This window comes from Camelus bactrianus, chromosome 15 (genome assembly GCF_048773025.1).
Source record: "Camelus bactrianus isolate YW-2024 breed Bactrian camel chromosome 15, ASM4877302v1, whole genome shotgun sequence".
In the NCBI taxonomy this organism is placed as follows: Eukaryota; Metazoa; Chordata; class Mammalia; order Artiodactyla; family Camelidae; genus Camelus; species Camelus bactrianus.
The window spans coordinates 63,530,493-63,553,311 of NC_133553.1; the positions used below are offsets into that span (position 1 = coordinate 63,530,493).

General features: G+C 48.9%; 1 long non-coding RNA gene across 2 annotated transcripts; it reads right to left on the bottom strand.

Annotated features, from left to right (window-relative positions):
• Positions 1–13,520: 13,520 nt before the first annotated feature.
• LOC123619353 (uncharacterized) lies at positions 13,521–17,604 on the bottom strand. Of its 2 annotated transcripts, XR_006727939.2 has the most exons (3): positions 16,839–17,604; positions 16,288–16,436; positions 13,521–15,676 (listed from the first exon to the last, which is right to left on the bottom strand). It is a non-coding gene; the product is annotated as an uncharacterized LOC123619353 (long non-coding RNA). The 2 variants fall into 2 exon arrangements; XR_012499104.1 differs by having other exon boundaries at positions 16,288–17,604.
• Positions 17,605–22,819: the final 5,215 nt, after the last annotated feature.

Consider the following 22,819-nt stretch of genomic DNA (forward strand, 5'->3'; position numbering starts at 1 on the left):
AATTATACAATTTGTTAATTTCCTTTTTCCATCTCTTGACTCCACTTAGATTCCCATTCATTCTCTCCCTCTGAATGATCTTGTGGGGCTGCTCACAGAAACTCTACTGCCCCAGTATTTCCAGTTCTTTCCATTATCACGCCATTAAAACAGAAAGATTATTTTGGTGTCCTTGGCAACCAAGTTTAGTGTCTGCATTCTTAGCCTCATGACAAACCTAATGTTTCACTGATGCAGTTTACAAGACCGTATAAACCATGCTAAGCTTCAGTGGGCTGAAATATGCAAGGCGTCCCATTTTCTCTTTCCAAGGTCTAGCTTTTGGAGAGTGTGTGTGTGTGTGTGTGTGTGTGTGTGTGTGTGTGTGTGTGTGTGTGTTTTGTACTTTGGGTTTTTTTTGAGGGGTGGAGGGGAGGGGAGATGTTGGGTTTTGTTATTTTGTTTGCTTGTTGGCTGGCTGGCTGGTTGGTGGCAATCCATTTTCCTCAGTTTAAATTTCCTTATTTCAAAATCTGAACATGAACACAAATATGTTTCTTTTTCAGTGTTCCCCCCATTCTTTTCCGTAATGGTTATTCTTTCATTGTGACTTCTATTTTTTCTTTTTATCTCAATCGTTTAAACTCCCCTGTATGTATTGTCTCTTTCAGACTGTTTTTCTATGATCTCAAGGTGGGGGACGCTGACACTCCTGCTTGCTGCATCTGCAAATCCTTTGTTCACGGTGGCTCTTCCCATCAGGGGTTTTGTAATCTTTTACTGAAAGCTCATCTTCAACTGAGCTTGAGTTTTTTCAATGGAAAACTCCTAGGACCAGACTGATTTTTCTCCTGCTTCTGCATGTGTCCTAACAGCCACATAACCAGGACCGCTCTTGTGTGTGTTTCTTAATTTAGGATGTCCCCAATTCATGGACAGCATACGCTGTCTCCAGAACCTCTCAAAGCATAAGCTTGGATTTCATTTTTTCACAAAAGGCTTTCCCCCCCCCCCCCCCCCCCCCAGATTCCAGGCAGAGGCAAACTTTCTTGGCATCTTCCAGATACAAGCACTGGATTTTTTTTCTTTTTCTTTTTTCTTTTCTTTTTTTTTTTTATGGAGAGTTCAGCCCTGCAATTGCCCCACCTTTTTGCTTTCTTGTTTAGGCCTCTGCCTGGCACTGGCCCAGGGCCGTAACTCTCATCTCTGCCTGGGCCCGACCCCAGGCTAATAAGAGCACAGACAGACACACCCACACCCCTGGCTCGCTGTGGCGCCACTCACCACTTCCGGCTATGTTTTTCCATTACCTATTCAGCTCCAGCAACTACACTGACTCGGTTTTCATTTTATCCCACATTTCTTTGTGCTGTAGTAGGAAGGATTCCACATTGGTCCACTCTTCCCGAATCCCCTTTTCCTTCCCAGAGGCCCTCAAAAGCCACCAGGGCTTATAGGAGCCAGAAGCAGATGCCTGTGGGCTCAAGGTCAACCCTACCTGCAGAAAGCATCTCCGGATTTGGCCAGGATCTCTCTGGGAAGAAGGGCTTGTCTGATTTCTGACTAGACAGTTTCTGCTTAACAGCCACCTCTCTGTTCTTGGGCTGGAACGAAGTCAGAATGCTGCCTCTCTGCCAGTTTCAGAGGGTGAGATCATCCCGACAAAGTCCTCGGGGAGACGTGAAGTCAGGAATCTTTTACAAAAGAAATGGCAGTGGGACTTGATGAAGGCTCGTCTCCTTGAGAAACAGACCTAGTAGGGTCTCTGTGTTGTGGTGGTGGTTATTGTCGCTCGGGGAAGGAGGCTTCCCGGGTTTGGGGTTTTATTTTTTAAAGAAAAACAGCAATGAGCCAGGGTGCCTGGCCCTTTATGGAGAGAACACATGCCTTCACGGGTCAGCAGGCTGAAGGGTCACAGCGGAGCGCTCTGACAGTGTTCAAAATTGCCTCTTTCAGACAGGCTGGATATGGGAAATCAAGAGGAAAGGCAGCAAGTGTCTCAGGAAAGGAGAGTCGGAAAAGAGCGCCCAAATTTTCAAGTCCACGACAGAGACCAGCCCGTTGCAAACGTCCCTCGTGGTGGCTTTCTTCTGCATGTTGCAAGCCCAGTGGGCACCACGCCTATGCAGCCAGGCTTGGGAATAATCAGCCCAAGGTTAAGTGTGTAGAAAGCTCCTTAATAGAATTTCTGGACTTTAGACTTACTAACGTCTTCCTTCTGCAGTATTTCCCTCACTCCTGTCCTTCTTAGAGTCAGAACTGGCTCCAAGGAAAAGTTTGAGCCATCTGTCAGCCACACCTCAGTGTGAGTTTAACTCAGTGTCTTATCCATCCAGGGATGTGTGTTTCTTGAAAATTACAGTCTCAGTGAGATCAAGATCTGTCTGAAATTGTACGATTCAGAGTGAGGACTCAAACAAGACACTTCATCTCGGAATCCCAAGCTCTTTCCAAACTTCACCCCTGTGCCTGAGGAAGAAGAGATTCAATTTCTACCATCTCAGCCTCTGAACAGACAACCCCACCAGTCAGCTCTGCCTGCTGGGGTCCTAAAAATAATAATGATGATGAGAAATCTCACTCTTTTTCTCTCCGGGAGTTCCACCTCATGGTGAAGTATCTTTGGGGAGCCATTAGCTAATTCCTTGTTATCCTTTAGGGAGATTTCATCATCCCAGAAAAAATAACCAAAGGAACATTCCTGAAACAGTTTCATTCACTTCGATCCAAAGCCCAACACGCTAAACTCTTTCAAGGTTGTTAACATCATTAAGAGCTCCTTATAGAAAGTTGCTTGGACACCAATCACAATTTTTGTCCAGGGTTTGTACCACATGGCCTCACACCCTGGACAGAGCTGGACTGAAACGCGGCTGGAGACCTAACCCAGGAGAAATCAACCCATGGGTCGGGCTGAGCCAATCAGATTCTCCCTTTAAAAAGAGAGGCCCGGCGGGTAGGAGGCAGGCCGGCATTGGATCTGTCATTCCACACCAGGCAGGACCTTTGCCATGGTGAGCAGAGCCCAGGGCAAGGTGCCCACAGACCTGAGAAGGGGGGCTGCACCCTCAACCTAAGATCAGCAGAGCCAGCAAGCAAACCCGAAGAGGACTCACGTTGCTTCCTCCCGCACTCAGACGCCACGCTGGAACAGACGGGGAAAGGGGGAGAAGCCCGAAAGACAAGTAATCACCCCACAAACGCAAGAGACCTCACAAGTACAGTGCATTTAGTGGCGGATGCTGTGGCAGAAGCCATTGTGAGGGCAGAGAGCGGACAAAGGCATAAAGGGTGGCCCACGTGGTGAGAGAAATCGGGGCGCGCAGAAGGTGGAGAAGGAACAGAGGGGTGCCTGGCTGATACCCTCTCCATTCATTTTTCTCCGGATGGTTCTGGTTTCCTTCCTTACCTAAACTTCTCTCCCCACCCCTCGCCTTTCCTCTTTCAGGCGGAGCTCTGCCTCCTCTGTCAGGGAGCCCATAGAAGCATCCAAGGGGAGTTCTGTCCACGCCCCTCACTCCTCCACAAACTCCCCGTTTCATCACCCACCCATCCGTTCTTCCTTATCTGTTACAAAGGAAGCACGCCTCCTCCTTTCCAAAGCTGAGTCTCCCACGTGCTGGGCTGATCCCGAGGCCTCAGGCCCCTGCGGTCCCTCCATCCACCATCCACTCTCTCCTCTGTATCTTCAGCCTCCCCTCTCTGACAGCTCCTCCCGGTCTGCCTGTGAACCTGCTCCAGGATCTCCAACCCTACGAGCCCCTTCCTCAACCCCAGTCCTCCCTCCGGCTACTGCCCTGCTTCCTTCACTCCCTTCACAGCCAAGCTCTGGGAAGGAGTAGTCTGTGCTTCTGAGACAGGAGGGGAGGGGCAGGGCACAACCACTGAAACAACAGCACGGTAGTTAGCACCAGGAAGGTGGAAGATTCAACTCCCAGGAGACCTTGAGCTTCACTGTACGTTCATTGAACGACAATGATGCGCTAACTGGCACTCCCACAGGAACCGTGACAGTTTCGAGGCTGACCATAAAAGGTCAAAAAGTGGCAATTCCTGGGAACCCCAGCCCCTTCCCCAAAGTAGTTGGACTAATCCTGCCACTTGTTAGCGTATGAAGTTACCAAGCCCATAAAAACTAACAACCCCGCAGCACCTTGAGTCCGCCCTCCCTTCTGAGTAAGACAGCCCTCAACTCTCTGTGGAGTGTGGATCTCTCTGAATAAAGCTACCTTCACTCAGCTATAGCTTGGCTCTTGAATTCTTTCCTGGGAGAAGCCAAGGACCCTCACTTGGCAGGGCGTATCCCGGGGACTCGTCCTGGACCTGGAACACGACCATCCTCTCGCTCCCATTTTTCCTGTACCACTTCCTCCAGTCTCTTCCCATCCTCCACTCACTATGCCCTTCATCTTCGGGACGTGGCTCTGGGGAAGCGAGGAGAGCTCTCAACTGCCAAATGCTCTGTCCTGGTTCTCATTTTCCTCTTACAATGCCTAGCACTGCCACCCGTCCCCTCTCTATTGGTCGTGGCCCAATAATGGCACACACAAGCTTGAGTGTTATCCCAAAGCATCCCACACGGCGCCGTTTATTTACAAGGAGCGGCGCAGAATACCGGGGCCGGTAACAGAAAGAAGAGCTGCAGGAGCGGGGCCTGTGGTGGGGGGTGAAAGCTGGGGGGGATACACACCCAACTTGCCTGCCTCCTTCCCTCCACCCCCTGCCCTTGCTCCCCACCCGTCAAATCCAACCAGAGTCAGAAGTCGAGAGAGCGCGTGGCTACGGGGTAACAGGTGCTCCTCCCAGGACTCAGGGTACAGGGAGAAGAGCGGGGGTCGGGGGGCCTGGGGGGACAGAAAGATTCAGACCTGCTCCTCATCCTCCTGGTTGTATTCTCTCCTGGTTTCTATCACCCGACCCTTCTGCTCGTTCTTCTAACTCTTCAGCCACACTTAGTCTCTTCACCGACCTCTCTTCTTCCACCAACACCTCCAATGTCTTGTCCTAGACCCTCCGCCCTATTTTTTTTCTCTTCACAAACTTTCTCTCTCTCTCCTTTAACAACTTCAAATCCCCCAAGGAGTCCACTCCAACCGCCAAGATGGCGATGACCTGCGTCTTCAACTCTGACCTCTGCTGACGCGAACTGAATGCTAACCCCACAGGTCATCCCCACACCGTTTCCCCCAGGCAAATCCTGAGTGCCTCAGACACAACCCACACAAAGCAAAACTCATTCTCTCCTCCCTCAGGCTCCTGTCCATGTTCCCCTCTTCGTTAACCACGGGTACCCCTGACTTTCTTGTTTCCTTTACACTCTTGTTCCTCAAAGGGTGATCCAAGCCCTGCCGTGGGGATGGATGGACATCCCTGGGAGCGCATTGCAAACGCAGAACCTCAGGCCCCACCCAGACCCACACTGAGTCAGAATCTGTTTCAACCAGGTCCCCAGGTGGCCTGTATACCGAGTAAAATTTGGAAGTGCTGGTTTGCAGCATGTATCACAACCATTCCTCTTTCCAGTAAACATGGTGTCAACATATACCAGGCTTGGTGACTTGACAATAAAATAGAAGAAAGGAAACTCTGCAGCAAACGGCAACCAGGTAGAACCTCCACCCCCACCCCATCTCCCATTCACTGCTTTGGACTTTGTCTTAGAGGAAGTTGCCCTAAGGAGGATGGTGCAAGTATAGATTTCTTATTTTTTTAAGAAATTCTTACCTGTTCCCTCAGTCCTTCTTGCCTGTATCCTTGGAGGAATGTGAAAGGCACTCAGATCACCCTTTCTGTCAAAAAAAAAAAAAAAAAAAAGGAGGGGCGAGGAAAGAGAGAGAGAGCGTAACAGAGCATATGACCATGTGGGGTCTTCCAAGGTCAGACCTCTCCCTGTAACCTCCGCTGTAGCTCCTCTCTGAATACGCAGATAACAGTATCTCACGTATATTTCCTGAGTTTTTCAGGTGCTGAAAATCACCGCCAAAGGGAAGAAATTAACTACTTGATGGAGAGCATGTGGCCCCCAGACATGGCGCCCGGGGGTTGATAGTGTTGACCGCCCAGTTACCTCTACAACAACCAATCAGAGAATCTGGCACAAGCTGATCACATACCCCGAGACCCCCTCCCTTACTTGGCCTTTAAATAGGCTTTGCTGAAACCCTTTAGGGGAGTTCGGGGTTTACTTAGGCATGAGCCACCCCTTCCTCCTTGCTCGGCCGTGCAATAAACCTTTCTGTGCTTCAAACTCTGACGTTTCAATTTGTTTGGCCTCATGGTATACCCGGCACATGAATTTGCCTTCCTTCAATAATGGGGGGGGGAGGTGGGCAGGGGGGGAGAAAGAGAATATTTGGGTATTCAAAATGAGAATCCCACCTATGTGGAAAAGTCCCAGCTGACATGTGCCACACATACCACATAGAATGACACCCAGTTCCATTTTTGTCAGGATTTTTATCCCTCTGAGCCTCAGTTTCTTCATCTATAAAATGGGGAGATAACAGTAACTCCTTTATAATGTTTCCTTAAGGATTAAAAGTGGCAAAGTATGTGAAATATGCCCTCCAAATGGAGAGTTCGATACTCATTGAATGAAGAAAGGAAGCTATTAACATCTCAGAGCCTCAGTTTACTCAAATGTAAAATGAAGGCTATAGTAGCAAGTTCACCAAAAGTGGGTTCCCATCCATCACTCCCTCTCCTAGTCCCCACACACCTGCACAAACACGCACCTCTACATGCCAGCACGCACCACACGTAACAATGTGTTTACAGTTCACCACCCGCAAAGCCTGGAGCACAGTGGGTGCCCAGGAGACGCTGGTTACAAATGCTGGTTGCAGGAGACGGTGAGGAGGGCTGCCTGCCCCCGCGCACTCCCAGAGTCATTTGCAGTCACAAGAGACACGAGTTCCACAAGAGGGACCACACTGCCTCCTGTTCCCAGGGGCAAACCAAGGCACCAGGATACTTTAGGCGATGTCCCTTGAGTTGGAACAGCAGAGCTGACGACAGAATCCACAAGGTGACCCTTGCAAGAGGCCAACCACCGTGTCTGCAGCTGCCCGACCCAGACGCCTGGTCCGGCTCCTGGACTACGCCTGCGCAGGGAGGCTGCTGAACAACCGCCAAGCCCCTCCCCGCGGTTTTCACACATATTTTCCTAATGCTTCGTTCAAAGCAGAAAAACAACTGCTTTTTCCAAAAGACAGGAGTGCTGGGAAGGAGAGGGTTTCTTGCCCAGAAATAAAGATCCAGATTCTCTTTCCCGAGTCAGAAGGATTTCTCGAGACTGGACATCACTGCACAGGCAGCACACCCCGCCGCCCTGGGAAAGCAGGTCTGACTGAGATGCTGAGAGTGAAATGGACAAGGACGTGTGACGTGAGCAGAGAGGGAACTGAGTGAAAGCGGGTTCCTCGCCCCTTCACCACTCCCTGTAGGAAGAGGCTGCAGTCCTCTCTCTCCCCTTCCTCCATAACAGGTCCATCTTTGCAAATGCTATAGACATCAGCGTCAAACTTAGATTCATTTAGGGAAATCCTGCCACGAACGGGCACTGTGCACAGAGCTCAAAGTATAAGACCTGAGCAGTCTCTGCCCTCAAGTATCAGTGAATTCTGCTGATAGTGGTCTGGGTACCACGGTGGGTGTGCAGGGCTTGGACCACAGTCCTTGCCCTGGAGAAGCTTCCATTTTGTTGGAGCCAGAGCATAAACCCCACACACAGGAAATAAAGAACCCGTGAGGCAGGATGTACCCAGGAGCTAAACTGGGTGGCACGTAGGTTAGCTGCTCTTCAGAGAAGACAGGGAAAGAGCTGTGTGGACAGGAATCGTCAGGAAGGTTCGGAAGGATGGACAGGCCAGGTAAGGAGGGCATTTCAGATGGGCAACAGCATGTGCAAAGGCCCAGAGTATGATTTGTCATGGTGCATCTGTAGCAAAGACATGGATTTCTGCTCGTCATGTTGGTTCTGGCTTATTTTGACTGATGGTTCACTTTGAAATCAGCCCTGAGTTCAGCCTGGATGGGTTAAGTCATCTTCCTGGCCCAGTCATGTAAACAAACCACAGAGCAAAGCCAAACCACGGGGAGCTAGTCAGACAAGGAGAGAAGTAGCAGCCTTGGGAACTAGTGCTCTCTCCTCCTTCAAAGCCCAGAGAGGAAACCTGGTCCTTCCGCCCTGTCTGCAACTTCACCGTCTGGGCTGAAAAACACTGAAATTGACACCAGTAGCAAAGATCGCTGCAGCAGTGGCCAGAACTGCTCAGAGATCTGTCAGCTGATTAATCCACCTCCTAGATTTTGGTTGATCCCACTGGTTGATCGAAGTTGCCTGCAAGATGAATTATACTGAGGGGAAAGAACTCTGTGGTGAGCAGCTTCCAAGATGGCTCCTGGTGACCACCCCCATCCCCCTGGTGTAGCCCCCTCCCTTTGGATGTGGGCTGGACCTCGTGACAGACTTCTGATTAGGAGAATATAGTCAAAAGGAATGGGATGTCACTTCTGAGATTAGATTCCAGGACAGCGGCTTCCGTCTTGCTCACCCTCTCCATCCTGGCTCCTCCAGTTTGCGCACCCTGAAGGACCAGCTGCCGTGTTGGGAGCTGCCCTTCAGAGAGGCCCACATGGCCAGGAACTGAGGGTGGCCTCTGGCCAACAGCCTTCGAGCAGCTGGCTCCTGCCAACAACGCTGAGCGAAGGGGCAAAACCCACAAAGGGACCAGCAAGACCTCCCAGGCAGGGCCATTGCCTTCCCACTTTTGTGCTTCTGTAAAATGGCTTGCTTCTAGGAAAACGAAACCTACCCCTAAAATTCCATTGGTTCCCCAAAGCTCACTCCTGATTGGTCCATTTCTAACACCTCATTTGTATATGGCACGAACTTAATCAAAACCTAAAACCCTATAAAAGTCTGTGTAAACCTACAGATGGGGTCCAGAGCTTGGAGTGTTAACTCCTCTGGGCCCGCCAGCATAATAAACCTGAGTTCTCCAACCCTCTGAGTGTTGCTTGTTCTCTTGAAGGGGTTCAGGTTTCTGTAACATGAGTGCACTTGGGAGAGGATCCTGCCCAGGGGAGCCTGGAATGACCATGGCCCCAGCTGAGAACTTGGACTTGTGAGATCCTGAGCCTAAGGACCCAGCCAAGCCACAACCTGACCCACAGGAACCGTGAGACCATAAACACTGTTGCTTTGAGCCACTAAGTTTGGGGCTATTTGCTACTCAGCAACAGGTAACAAATACACTCTCCAGTCAGGCTTCCGGGGGTAAAAAATGAGATCATATGTGTGCCTGAGCTGACACCTGTGTCTGATCTTCCCCCATCCTCACTGTTAATTAGCATGTCTCCCAGTAAGTTTAGTACACGGTTTTCAGATCGTTCAAGTTGAGAATTACTTTAATTTGTGTGTGTAGAAATGCTGGGTGAAGCAGAAATCCTTACATTATGCTAGACTCTCTCATGTGGCAGCAGACACTGCAAGTCCCCTTGGAGAAAATCTTTCTTCTCAGAGAAGTCAGTGCACAGCCCGTTTGTAGAGGGTAGGCCCCCACAGCCTTAGGCTGGAGCAAGGGTCAACTTATTTAACAACAGATCTGGGCACAAGAGCTGACCAGGATGGATGCTGGCTAAACCGCCATGTCCCATGTAAGCCCCTGGTCTTGAGGAAAGGGTGGTCCAGATCTCTGGGAGGCTTGAGAAGGCATTCCCCTCTCTGACTTCCCCTGATGGGCAGCATTCTGGAAAAAGGCAGCGCTGTGTGCCAAAGGAGAGCCCAGCCACTTGTGAGCTAAAACTTAGAGCCCCGGGTGGGACTTCATGAATTCGGTTCCGAGCATAGAGTGTTGGAGATGAGATATCCAAATTAAAATGTCTAGCATCTAAACAAACAAGTCTTTTCATAGGAGTTCAAAACTGAAGATATGGGTTTTTTTAATTGTGGTAAGATATATATATATATATATATATATATATATATATATATATATATATATATATATATATATATATATAAAACATAAAATTGACCACTTCAACCACTTTTCAGTGGTCAGTAGCATTAATCACATTCACACTGTTGTGCAACCACCATCATCACCCATCTCCAGAATTCTTTTCATCTTGCAAAACTGAAATTCTGTACCCATTAAGCAATAACTTCCCACTCTTCCCTCCCCTCCAGCCCTTGGTAACCTCTGTTCGACTTTCTGCCTGTGTGAATTCGCCTATTCTAGGAGCCTCATGTGAAGTGGGATCATACAACATTTGTCCTTTTGTGTCTGGCTTATTTCACTTAGCATCGCGTCTTCGCGGTTTAGTCATGTTGCAGCATGATAAGAACTTCATCCCTTTCTGATATGTGCTCCTCTTCTGTTGCACAGGAATACCATGTTGTGTTTATCCATCCATCTGTCACCTGTCAATGGACATTTGGGTTACTTCCACCTTTTGGCTATTGTGAATAATCCTGCGGTGGACATGGGTGTACAAATGTCTATCTGCACCCCTATTTTCAATTCCTTTGGGTGTATACCTCGGCATGGAGTTGCTGGATCATATGGTAATACTATATTTAATTTTTTAAGGAACTGACATTCTGTTTTCCACAACAGCTGTACCATTTTGCCTTCCCAGCCGCAATGCACAAGGCTTCCAACTTCTTCACGTCCTCACCAACACTTGTTTTCTGTTGTTTGTTTGTTTGTTTGTTTTTCATGGTAGCCATTCTGATGTGTGCAAGGCAGTATCTCAATGTCATTTAGATTTGCATTTCCCTAATCATTACTGATGTTTAGAATCGTTCCATGTGCAGATTGGCCATTTGTACAGAAAATATAGATTTTTTTTTTAGTTTTTGAAAAATTTTTTGTTTGTTTACTGGGGGTTTATTTGGGGGGGGGGTAGGTAGTTAGGCTCATTTATTATTATTTTAATGAAAGCACTGGGGATTGAAGCCAGGACTTTGTGCATGCTAAGCACATGCTCTACCATTGAGCTATACCCTCACCCCCAAAGATACAGATTTTTGAAATTGTCAGCAGATAGATGCTAAAGCCATGGGTGCCCCCCACTGCTTTCCCATCCAGTATTCATCTTCTCCTTCTTTCTTAATACTCCCAGGTTTGTTCATGTCCGCATTGTACCCAGCTAGATCCCTCACTTCCCGTGGCACTCCTATCGCTACAAGAGGCCATGGGACCTGGTTCTGAAACAGGAGTGCTGGGGGCACTCCTGAGATAGCCTTCACGAAATGTGGGCTTGGTCAGCATCCTCCTTTTGCCTTTTGCCTTTTGCCTCCTCCTTCCTCCTGCCCAGAATGTAGCTGTGATGCCTGGCGGTGTGGCCACATCTTGCACCAGGGGGGAACAACCCCATGCTGAGGCTGGCAAAGCAGGGCTACACAAGGTGCACAGACAGCCCTGGACAGACAGCCTGCCCCAAAACTCCCTCTTAAATGAGAAAGATGATCCTCTTGCTTGTATCAGCCACCATTTGTTGGGTTTCTGTTACCTGCAGCCAAACACAATCCTTACTGACTTACGGCAGGAGCGGATCTGCTCAGGTGAGTGTGCAGAGAAAAAGGTAAAAGAGAGCCATGTCCTTGGAAATGCTGAGAGGGCACAGAAGGCAGCGAGGGAGTCATTCAGAGCAGGACTAACTAAGAGTGACTACATGAATGTAGGAAACACAAGGTTATGGTAGTAAATGAATGAAGGAAAGAGAGCGGTCAAGAGAAGATGTCAACATGTTAGGGGCTGAAGAAGCATCCAATAAGAAAGCACTAGGAAGCACGAATTCAACAAAAACAAGACCAGGGTCTTAGACACGAGTTGCGGGAGAGCCACAGTGCCCTGGCTGAGGAGAGAATAGGAGTCAGGACGGAGAAAGAGAGTGTGAGGACAGGCGAGGAGACAGGGCGCCAACAAGGAGACAGCGGCATACAGGGTCCATTTTTAAAGATGAGAAACCCTGGAAATGCTGACAGTTGGAACCAGAAGAGAGGCAGAGCTTGACAATTTAAAAACAGGGCATAACGCTGGCTCCTTCTTTTGGTTAGTAAGAGAATCCTCGCGCTCTTAACTGGGCATTTGGTTACCCAGCACAGTCTGTGTTTCCCTGCCTCCCATATCCCACAGGTTTGGTCATTTGATGAATTTGAGCTGATGCTATATTAGCAAAAGTTAGGTGTGAAACTTCTGGGTTATTTCCTTGAAGATGTTTACTGTGGACACACGCTCTTCCTATTTGCTGGGAAACTGCAGCAGCTACTTTGGACCCAGAGAAGGACATCACTTTCAGAGGCTGGCGGAATCGGCTCACTAGTCTGGGTTCCTGGATGACCCTGTAAAGGGGAGCCCTCTTCCTGTCCCGACTGCCTACCTACCTTTGGAACAGGATGTGAGGGAGTAAAAACTCCTATTTAAACCACTGTATTCAGTGGAATACTATTCAGCCATGAAAACCGACAACATAACGCTGTCTGCAGCAACATGGATGCTCCTGGAGAATGTCCTTCTAAGTGAAGTAAGCCAGAAAGACAAAGAAAAATACCATATGAGATCACTCATATGAGGAATCCAAAAAAAAAAACAAAACAAAACAAAACATAAATACAAAACAGAAACAGACTCATAGACATAGAATACAATCTTGTGGTTGCCAAGGGGGCAGGGGATGGGAAGGGACAGGCTGGGATTTTAAAATGCAGAATAGATAAACAAGATTATACTGTATAGTACAGGGAAATGTATACAAGATCTTGTGGCAGCTTACAGCGAAAAAAATGTGACAATGAATATATGTATGTTCATGTATAACTGAAAAATTGTGCTCTACACTAGAATTTGACACAACATTGTAAAATGACTATCACTCAACAAAAAAATGTAAAAAAAAAAAAAAACCCACTGTATTCAGGACTCTTTGTTATAGCAGCCCAGCTGATCTAATACGGATGGGAGCTTGAACAGCAATGCTGAAAAGCCATCAGGCTACAAGTTAATAAGGCCATGTGTAAATAAACTAAAGGTTGGTTTATACATTTAAACGTATTCAGTTTAAAGGTTGACTTTTACTTGAGACTACATCCTTCCTAAGTTTTTTTATATTCAAATGTACTTTCTCTTAAGCAGATCAAAGTTGTGTGGGGCCCAGGTCGGGAGGGGTTTGACTGCAAAGGTGGAAAAGGAAACTTTTTAGGATGAGGAAGCCATCTGTATCTGAATTATGAAAGCAAGTTTACAATTGTTTAGAATTATCAAAATTCCTCAAATTTTAAATAGATGTATTACATCATATGTGTAAAACTGATAAAAAATTAAGATAAAAATGATCTTTCTTTTATAAAAATAGTGAGAGTAAAAATTGGTTGTCACTTTTCAAGACCTATCTTGTAAACTAAAAAGGTGTCAACCTTGTGTGGACCCCACCATTTTTTCAAAATTTTCAGGACTAAGAAATTGACAAGTCTGAGAGCCATTGTATTCGTTATGTGTAGCTGTGTCATAAATGACTTCGAAATTAAATAGTTGAGAGTAGTAGGCATTTATTACTTCACAGTTCCTGAGAGTCGGGGATCTGGACAGGTTTAGCTGGGTCCTCTGGCTCAGGCTGCAGTCAAGGTACCAGCTGGGATACAGCCTCACTCGAAGGCTAGACTGAGAGAAGGTTCACCTCCAGGCTGTCAGACGGAGGAAGGCAGTCCCTTGCTGGCTGTTGGCTCAAGGCTCCCCCTCAGTTCCTTGCTTCACCAGCCTCTCCCTGGGCAGCTCTGGGCATGGCAGCTTCCAGAAGAGCGGGCCAGCGGGGGAGCAAGACAGGGCAAGCAAGATGGAACCAGCGGCTGTTTAGAGGCTGCCTTCCACAGCTGCCGATCCAAATATGGGGGAACCAGGCTCGGCAGGGCAGCAAGCCCTCTATAGTGTGACCAGAGAAAGGAGAGAAGCTGGTGGCCGCCACGCCTCCCTGCAGGATGTTGATGGAAGATAATGGGGGTTGTGAAGAAGGGCAGGCTGCTGGTTCTATTTTCTCTGCAGATTAGGGCAGCTGCCAAGGAAGGGGGGCAGGTGGTAGGCAGGAGGTTTGAGGGGAATGGAGAGCTTTGAAGTAGCTGGTGTGGGGACTGGGGGTCAGCCTGAGCACAGAAACCCACGTGGTGCTCAAGCTGGGATCCGAGCCTGGAGACGTCTGTAAGCTCTGGGAAAGTACACTCCAAGGCTCCGGGCAGTTTGTGTCCATAACAGGGAGTCGATACTTAAATCCCCACCCCCGAGGCAGATTTGCCTTTTTCTGAGAAACCATCTTGAGTCCAGCAAATAACACACTGTCCCCTGAGGGGGCCTGTGCAGCCACCAGGAAGCTAAAAGTAGATGTTCTGGGCAGACGTGAGCGTCACTCGATGCTGAGGAAGGCAGAGGGATTGGTCTTCGATGTCCTCCACGTCAGATCCTGGCCAAGTGTGCAGCCTGTGTTCTGCTGCTCTGCGATGCCCATCCCACAGGGCCCGACGGGTGGGGCTGGAGGAACAGCCCCGCTGTCAAATGTCCTAGGAAAGGCAGATCCCACCACAGGAAATGAAAGGCTCTGAGCCCTGGGCTGTGGTGAAAAGGCATTTCCCCTTCTCTCTGGGCCTGGGGACAAAGTCAAGTCCGTCCCAAAGGTGAATTCCGGTCCCTACCCTCTCTCCCACTTGAAGGTCAGGGTGTAGTGAAGGTGTATGCAGCCCTCTCTGGGGGACAGCTGATGGCATTAGAACTCTGCTCCCCGAGGACAGGCCAGTGGCCCTCAGAGCCACCCATCACGTAGATGGATCCCCAGGACACTGCACCTCACTGCCCTCTGCTTATCCAAGCCTCCATAACAGTCCATGAAAAATGTCAGCCTATCCTGGCCGCATCACAGGGCATTCAGAGAAAAGCTTACCCACATCTTCGCACAGAATAGTGGAAAGAAGAGCAGCGTCCCTTGCCGCAGGCCAGGGCAGCCACAGCAAGACGCAAGGTGGAGGCAGAGCCAGGCCCACACGTGGCTGGCCCTTCTAGGAGAGCAGGCTGAGAGAGGCTCAGGGAGAGGTGAGGGCGGGGGTGAGGACCCTGCACGGGCCGTGGGCTGTGAAGTTGACTGAAATGCAAGTTTCTACTAGCAGGCAGCAGCTGAGACTCACACACACACTGGTCAAACAATGACAAGCTGGTCTGGCGTTCAGGAGTTCAAGGCTGAATCATGGTCCATCCATTTGTATCTGCAGTTCAGGGTGGCTGGGACTCCCAGCCGCATCCCCCAGCCCAGGTCCTTTCTGCTGTGCTTGCAACCAGATCTCTAACAAACCAGTCCCTCCAAGTCAGCCGTGAAGCTGGCCACCTGAGAGAGGCTGACGTCTGCCCTTCTGTCCACCAGGGCCATTGCTCATGCAGCAAGAAGCAGACGTTAATCAGACCCAGAGTCCCAAGCCTACCACGACACCCAGGAATTCAGAATAACCCACATCCAACTTCCAAATCAAGGCAAAAATCCCACCTTCCTTGGACCCTCGTTTTGGCTACAGCCAGAGACAAAGTTGCCCTGGTCACACCCAGCCTGGGACCCTGAGGCAGACACTTACCTTGGAGACACTGCAAGGCTTTTCTGGTCCTCACTGTGCTGTGGGCTAAAACGTGTCCCAGCCTTGCTGCCCTCCGCTGTATTCCTTGTGCCAAAGGGGTAGCAGCCAAAAAAAAAAAAAAAAAAGAGAGAGAGAGAGAACACATTTTCAGGAGATATTTGAAGATAGATTCACTTTCTTGATTTCAACACCTGAGTTTTAAAGTCCTGGAAAGTTGCAATTTGCCAACAAATGTCAGACAGAAAACCATCTGGCTGGAGAGGGTGGCTGTGTCAGCTTGTTGAATCCTCTGCTCAAAACCAGCCCATCTGTGGTTGCGGGGTTGGGAGGGGACAGACTGGGAGTTCAGGATTTATAGATACTGACAGGTATATATAGAATAGATAAACAAGTTTATACTGTACAGCATAGGGAAACATATTCAAGATCTTATAGTAGCTCACGGTGAAAAAGAAATATATACATATTCATGTGTGACGGAAGAATCGTGCTGTACGGCAGAAATTGACACAACATTGTAAACTGACTATACCTCAATTAAAAACAAAAACAAAAACAGCCTGGTGGGGATTTAAAATGGTGGACTTCAGCACCAGATGGGCTTTAGCCACCAAACAGTAGGAGAGGTATGAGGCTTTGCATGACAGTAGGAGGGCTTTTTGTGTGTAAATCCAGCACCTAATTAACACACCCACCTGGCCAGGTCATCCTCAGCCTGGAACCCTACTTCTCACGCTGGCAACCCCTCTTTCCACAAGAAGCCAGGACTCTTCCAGGCTCAGTTTTCCCAGGCAACAACCATTTCCTGGACCCAGTTAAGGAGGCAAAAAGAAACTACAGAAACCTAAAGGACAGAGGGAAACAGGTTTTAGCCGAGGGGCCAAGCCCTGCTGATACCAGCTCCTTGACCCCTGCCCTGACCCTGGGTGGGAAGGCAGAATGAACACATCTTGCAACTGAATACTCATCTCCATGTTCAGAGCACTCTTGGGAATTTTCTGAGCAAGCTGGGGGACAAGGGAGCTGTTCCAAAGCAATGCCATGCTTGCCAAGTCACTGTGATGGATTGTGGTCCCAAAGAAATACTCGTCCCTGCGATCACCGACCCTTTGGTGACTCCAAGCACCACCTGGTGGTCACTGCGCGCCTCTGCAGCTTCTGTCGCCCGATCACCATTCTGGGTTATCCCTGCCACACCCCGGGTGCGGAGACAAAAGATGTGGCAAGGCTGATGGCCCTCTGTCACCTGGCCTTCCAAAGGCAGGCCTGGGTCGACTGCAGCATCTTCCGCAGGCCTGGGTTGACTGCCGGCCGGGTGCGTCTGGGGTTCCGGGCACAGGTGGAGGTGGTGGCCGGGTGGGAGGCGCTGCCCCTCCCCTCCAGAACCTAGGTTCCAGAACGGCCAGCGCACCCAGGACCTAGAAGAGTGCCTGGTGCACAGTGGCTGCTCACCAATCATTTCTGGAAGGGGGAAGAGGGGAGGCCGAGGTGGGTGAGAGCAGGGAGTGGGGTGCCCCCGGGGTCTGCAGCACGAGCGGGTCCCTGGGATGGCTATTCGGGTCGGCTCTAGACGGGCTCTGGGCACAACATCCACCCCCCAGCAGCATCCAGGGCCATTCACGCCCCGCTATGGCAGGCGCAGCGCACCCGACCGAGAAAGGAAGAAAAATACAGAGAGATAAAGGGCCTCTCGGTGCGGCTACATTTCCTTTCTTCCTCCGACTCCCGCGGGATTTTACCCATTTGGACCAAGACCGGGTGGGGAGATACTACCCCCTTGTGGCCTCTGCCCGTCACCGCAACTGTTTTAATCCTGAGCACCAATCTGTCTTCGGTCCGAGGTTTTGATTCTGTAGCAATTTCTCTGCTCTGTCCATTGGAGTCACACTCTGCTTCCTCCCGGTCCCACCCACCTGGGGATGGGTACAAGAGGGTCACAGTAACAGCACAAAATGGCATTTTTCTGGTTCAGCCCCACCTGCGGTATTGTGGGTACTGTGGACCCCCCACAAGTACGTTTCAACCAATTGGTTTAACAAATCCCTGGGATCCTGGGCCACTTTGTGACAGTCACTGTCTTCTCTTGTAAAAGTGACGCCTTCTCCACCCATTGGTCTCCCTCTCTTCTCAATACTCTCAGATCTCAGCACCAATAGGGGCCCTGGCCGAGGCCACCTTAACTCAACGTTGTCCTTTCCCCTGACGGTCAGCCACTGTCTTTAGACCAGGTTGGTGCTGTCTTCAGCCCCTCTCTTTCCGGGGACCCTCATGCAAACAGCCCGGTCAGTATTATTCCACTGCCCTCCCCCAAGTTTCTCAAATTCTCAAGACTAAAACCCCTGCTGTATTTGCAAGGTGCCTTTTTTTTTTAACCTTTTAAACCAACAGTCCCCTCAGATACCATTTTTGACAGAGAAAGTGTTCATTGGTTATGAAAGAAAAAAGCAGAGAACTGAGCACATCTGGATCCCAGCCCTGGGGGTCCGCAACCAGCTCTGTGAATCTGGAGGACTCTTTGTCCTTCCTTGGTCACCTGTTAAAATAACACGTAGTTAGTGCAGAAGCCTGGAAGTCAGACCCTTGGTGTTCGTGGGGGGGAGGGGAACAGGGCACCTGGAGGAGGAGAAACTTGAAAAGGAGACAGCAGAGCAAAGGGTGAGAGAGTGAATGTCATGGTGTGTTGTCCCAGCCCCACCTGCCCCAGGAACTGAGCCCTGGGGTACCTCAAGGGTCTGCAGCTTTGGGGTAACCAGCGAGGAGACCGTGGAGCCAGACGTGGCCCGAGAGAGGGCACGACAGGTATGGAAGACAGCCAACGGAGACCTGGCAGGAGCCCCTAGGAGTGGGTTTGCTCCCCAACACCTGAGCAAAACTCCTGAGGACTTGCAGAAATGCATGTGTCATTGAGAGAGGCGGGGGACACTGAGGTCCTGTAGTTGTGAGGGGTTTTGAAGCTGGATACCCACGGGACATCATCAGGGCCCACCTGGATCACTGGAGGCCTGGCGCCATGCATACGTACATCACGCACTTGGGTACCCTTGGAATAGAACCAGCTTATTCATTAGAGGAACGCAGGAAGGGGCATCCGTGGAGAAGTCTGGTGCTCACAGGAGGAGACGGACCCTCGGTGCTCCCTGCTGGCTTCGGAGCCTCCGTGGGGCCGTGATGAGGCAACACTGAAGAGACCCCTATAGGCTACTCTGAGCCTCTAGATAAGGTCTACAGATGTGTCCAGATGTTCCGGAGGGAGAAAACTGCAAAGTTTTACCCGAGCTTTTGGAGATTCTTTATCACTACATGTTCTGGAGAAAAGGATGTCTGAAAGCACTCTTTAAGTTCCTTATAACCTTAAGTTTCTAGAAGGACTGAGTCCACCTAGAGACTCTAGAGAGCAACCAAAGTCAGAGGTGCCAGAATCTGGCACCCTCTGGAGATCTGGGCATGTAAGCTGGATCCAGTGATTCCTGAGGCCAGATCTACCCCTGTCTTTCCAGTTACATGATCCACTAAATCCCCTTTTGTGCTTCAGTTCAAGAGGGTAGGATTTTTCATTCCTAATAACCCAATGGGTCCACTTACAATACAGGTGCTTGTTAAGATTTCACAAATGATTGGATGTGAGCTAACATCTCGGGCAAGGGGAATCTCAGATGTGGTTGACTGGGAAGGGCACAGCACTCTTTAGAGAGATGGGGAAGTTAGGGAGGTGGATGGAGCACGAGTCTTGCCCGGCATGTGAACTGAATTAAAATGGCAGCCTCTACTCTGAATGCTCTGGGTGGGCGGGTCCATAGACTTCAGATCCCTGACAAGCCTGTCTTATATTTTCCTATTGCAGGTTAATGTCTCTTCCCATCACTGGACACCCTTCACTCTTGCTTGCACTTCAAGATATCAGTAATTTACACTTGATTTTGAAGTGTACTGTGTGCCTGAAAACAGCCTCAGAAAATAATAAAATTCTACTCAAGTCCAAATGGCTTGAACCAGCTTCATGCAAAGAGAAGAGGCCCCTGTGAATTGAGGATTATTAAATACGAAGTATGTTTGTCAGGAAAAACCTTTGTTTATATAAACAGTAGAAGCACCACCATGGTAACCCTGCTGGGTTTGCAGCCCATAAAGGCCTCCCAGCCAAATTCCCGCCTCCTTTTTCACTGCTAGCCTACATTTTTTAAAAAACATCTCCAGCCAAAATTCCATGATCTGCTTGCTTAGTTTCCAGGCTCAGAAAATATCATTTAAAAAGTGGTGGGGAACCGGTTGAAATCACAGCCAAAGCTCCTAAATGAAAGCTCATTTCTCACACACATGCACACACAAAGATGCATTTTGTTTGCCAACTACAGTATGCTTTTCCTTTTTTATGTAACCCAAGTTTCCTTGGGCCCCACAGGCCGGCAGGGCCAGTGAAATAACATTAACATATGGGCAGCTGTAACCCGTCCTCACTCTGGGTTTTTCTCCCACCTGCTCGCAGAGCATCTTAGTGGATGCTCTTAGATGCGCCCCTGAAACGCAACGCGCCTACCCGCGGGAGTGTCCGCAGGGTCCCGTCCCTTCTGGGCGCTCCCCGGAAGTCAGGGCGCTCAGTGGTGTGCGCTGAGGCTGCGGAGAAACCCTCCCTTCCCCTCGTGCTCTGCTCAATTAACAGGCACCAAACCAGGTTGCTCCGCCCACCTTCTAATTGTCTTATTGACATTTCTAGCAGCAGATGCTCCTGCCGGCCGCAGAACCCAGCCACATGTCCAAGGACCAGTCCACGTGGTGGCACCTGGCTCGTCTCAGGATATCCTCCCCTCCAGTGGCGGAGGTCAAAGACACCCAGCCTAACCCGCAGGGAGCTGCTCAGGTCCTCACCCAAATAGGCGTCTGGAGGGCCCCGCCCACCGGTTCAGACACGTCCAAGCATGTCTGACCCACTTACACCCAGGGGAATCCCCGATTCCTCCAGGAGAGTGGCCTTCAGAGGACACAGCAGTGACAGCCACCCTCCGTCTGCCCGCCTGCGGCCAGTGGGTCTGGGCCCAAGCACTGGGGGAAAGGATTGCTCTCCTCCAGGAGGGAAGAAAATTGACATCAGATTATTTTCCGACAGCTTTTCCCACTTTTTAACATTTGCCACGTAGCATTCCACATTCTAGTTTTCAAAGACACGGGCATTAATAACATAAAAGAAAAGCGAAACTAACTGGAACCAAGAACTTCATTATTTTCAAGTGTACAAAGCGACTGATGGCTGAGCATCAAGTACAGCTTTTACCTGAAATGTTCTCCCTGAGAGACCAGGAAATCAGACCCGCAGAGATACAGCGAGGTTGCAACACACAGAGTTAAAGTTATTTATGAATGTGGGTCCAATTTTGGATTTCTCTCTCTTTTTTTAAACCTGGCTCACTTTTTAGAGTTCTTAATTTAATAGAAAATAAGTAATACCTTCTCTCTCTATTACCTCCTTCCCATTCATATTTCTGGTAAGTTTCACCTTCCATATGTTACATCTATTACATATGTTACATCTATTACAGGATTAAAAGTCCTTTTATAGGTATTTTCTCAGGTAATAAGTGTTTAAGAGCTGCAAGGCCCCAGTTCACTATCATTTTTCAGTCTCAATTCAGCTTTCAATTCACACATTTTCAGGGTATATGGGAGCCAAAAATGACTTTTGGAGAAGGGCAAATTGGCTTATCCTAGTGTGTTTCAATTCAAGAATCACGCCAAGAAAATGAAGCCTCTGCTTAGCTCTGCACCAATTGGGGAGCAAGAAGGGAAGGAGCTGAATAACTTTTTGCATAAATCAGGACTTTTACATCAGCACTTTCTTCAAAGTGTTGTAAATATCTGAACAACCATATTAATGATCTGATACCAGTTGCTACGGGTGGGGAGGGGTTTCCCCACACCACCAAGCAACGAACTCAATCCTGACACCATCTACATGGAGAGAGCATCGCAGTCCACAGGGTGAGGGCTCATTCCCACAAGACTGCCCTCCACTTTAGATGCCAATCCCAAACCCAGGCTCTTCCCTGTGCTTCTGGCGGGCTGTGAATCAGAGGTTCCCATGACCTCCTCCTTGGGTTCCATTAATTTGCTAGAGCGGCTTACAGAACTCAGGAAACCTGTGTACTCACTAGATTACTGGTTTATTACAAAGGATGTTAAAGGATATGAATCAACAGCCAGGCAGACGACAAGCACAGGGCAAGTGTGGGGAGGGGGTACAAAGTTTCCGTGGTCTCCCAGCAGCTCCATGTGTTCACCAACCCAGAAGCTCTCCAGACCCTGTCCTCCGGTGTTTTTCTGGAGGCCTTGTCACGTAGCCAGGGTTGATTAAATCATTGGTCGTTGTTGATTGATTCAACCTCCAGCCCCTCTCCTCTCCCTGGAAAAATTGGGGATGGGACTGAAAGTTCCAGCCCTCTAATCACTTGGTTGGTTCCCCTGGCAACCAGCCCCCATCCTTAGGTGACCTAGGAGCTTTCCAAAAATCACCTTATTAACATAAAAACACCTTTATGGTGCTCATCACTCAGGAAATTCCAAGGGTTTTAGGAGCACTGTGCCAGAAACTGGATAAAGACCAGATACATGTTTCTTATTATAAATCACAAGACCACAATATGCAAGATACTTTTTCTCATTATTTCACTCACATTCAGAGCTGCAGGGGTACACAGTGCTCCTTCCCACAGCATAGTCTAAAGGACAGACTTAAGTAGGTCAGCCCATGAATATAAAGAGGAAGATAGACTGGATAAAGAAGTTGTGGTATATTTATACAGTGGAATACTACTCAGTCATAAAAAGGATAAAATCATGCCATTTGCAGCAACATGGATGGAACTAGAGATCATCATTCTGAGCAAAGTAAGCCAAAAATAGAAAAATACCATATGGTATCACTAATAGGTGGAATCTTAAAAAAAAGGAAAAAAAGGACACTATTAACTCATCTACAAAACAGAAACAGACTCCCAGACATAGTAAATAATCTTATGATTACTGGGGGAAAGGGAGTGGGAAGGGATAAATTTGGGAGTTTGAGATTTGCAAACATTAGCCACTATTTATAAAAGTAGATTTTTTTAAAGTTTCTTCTATATAGCACAGGTAACTATATTCAGTATCTTGTGATAACCTTTAATGGAAAAGAACATGAAAACAAATATATGTATGTATATGCATGACTGGGACAATGTGCTGTACACCAGAAACTTA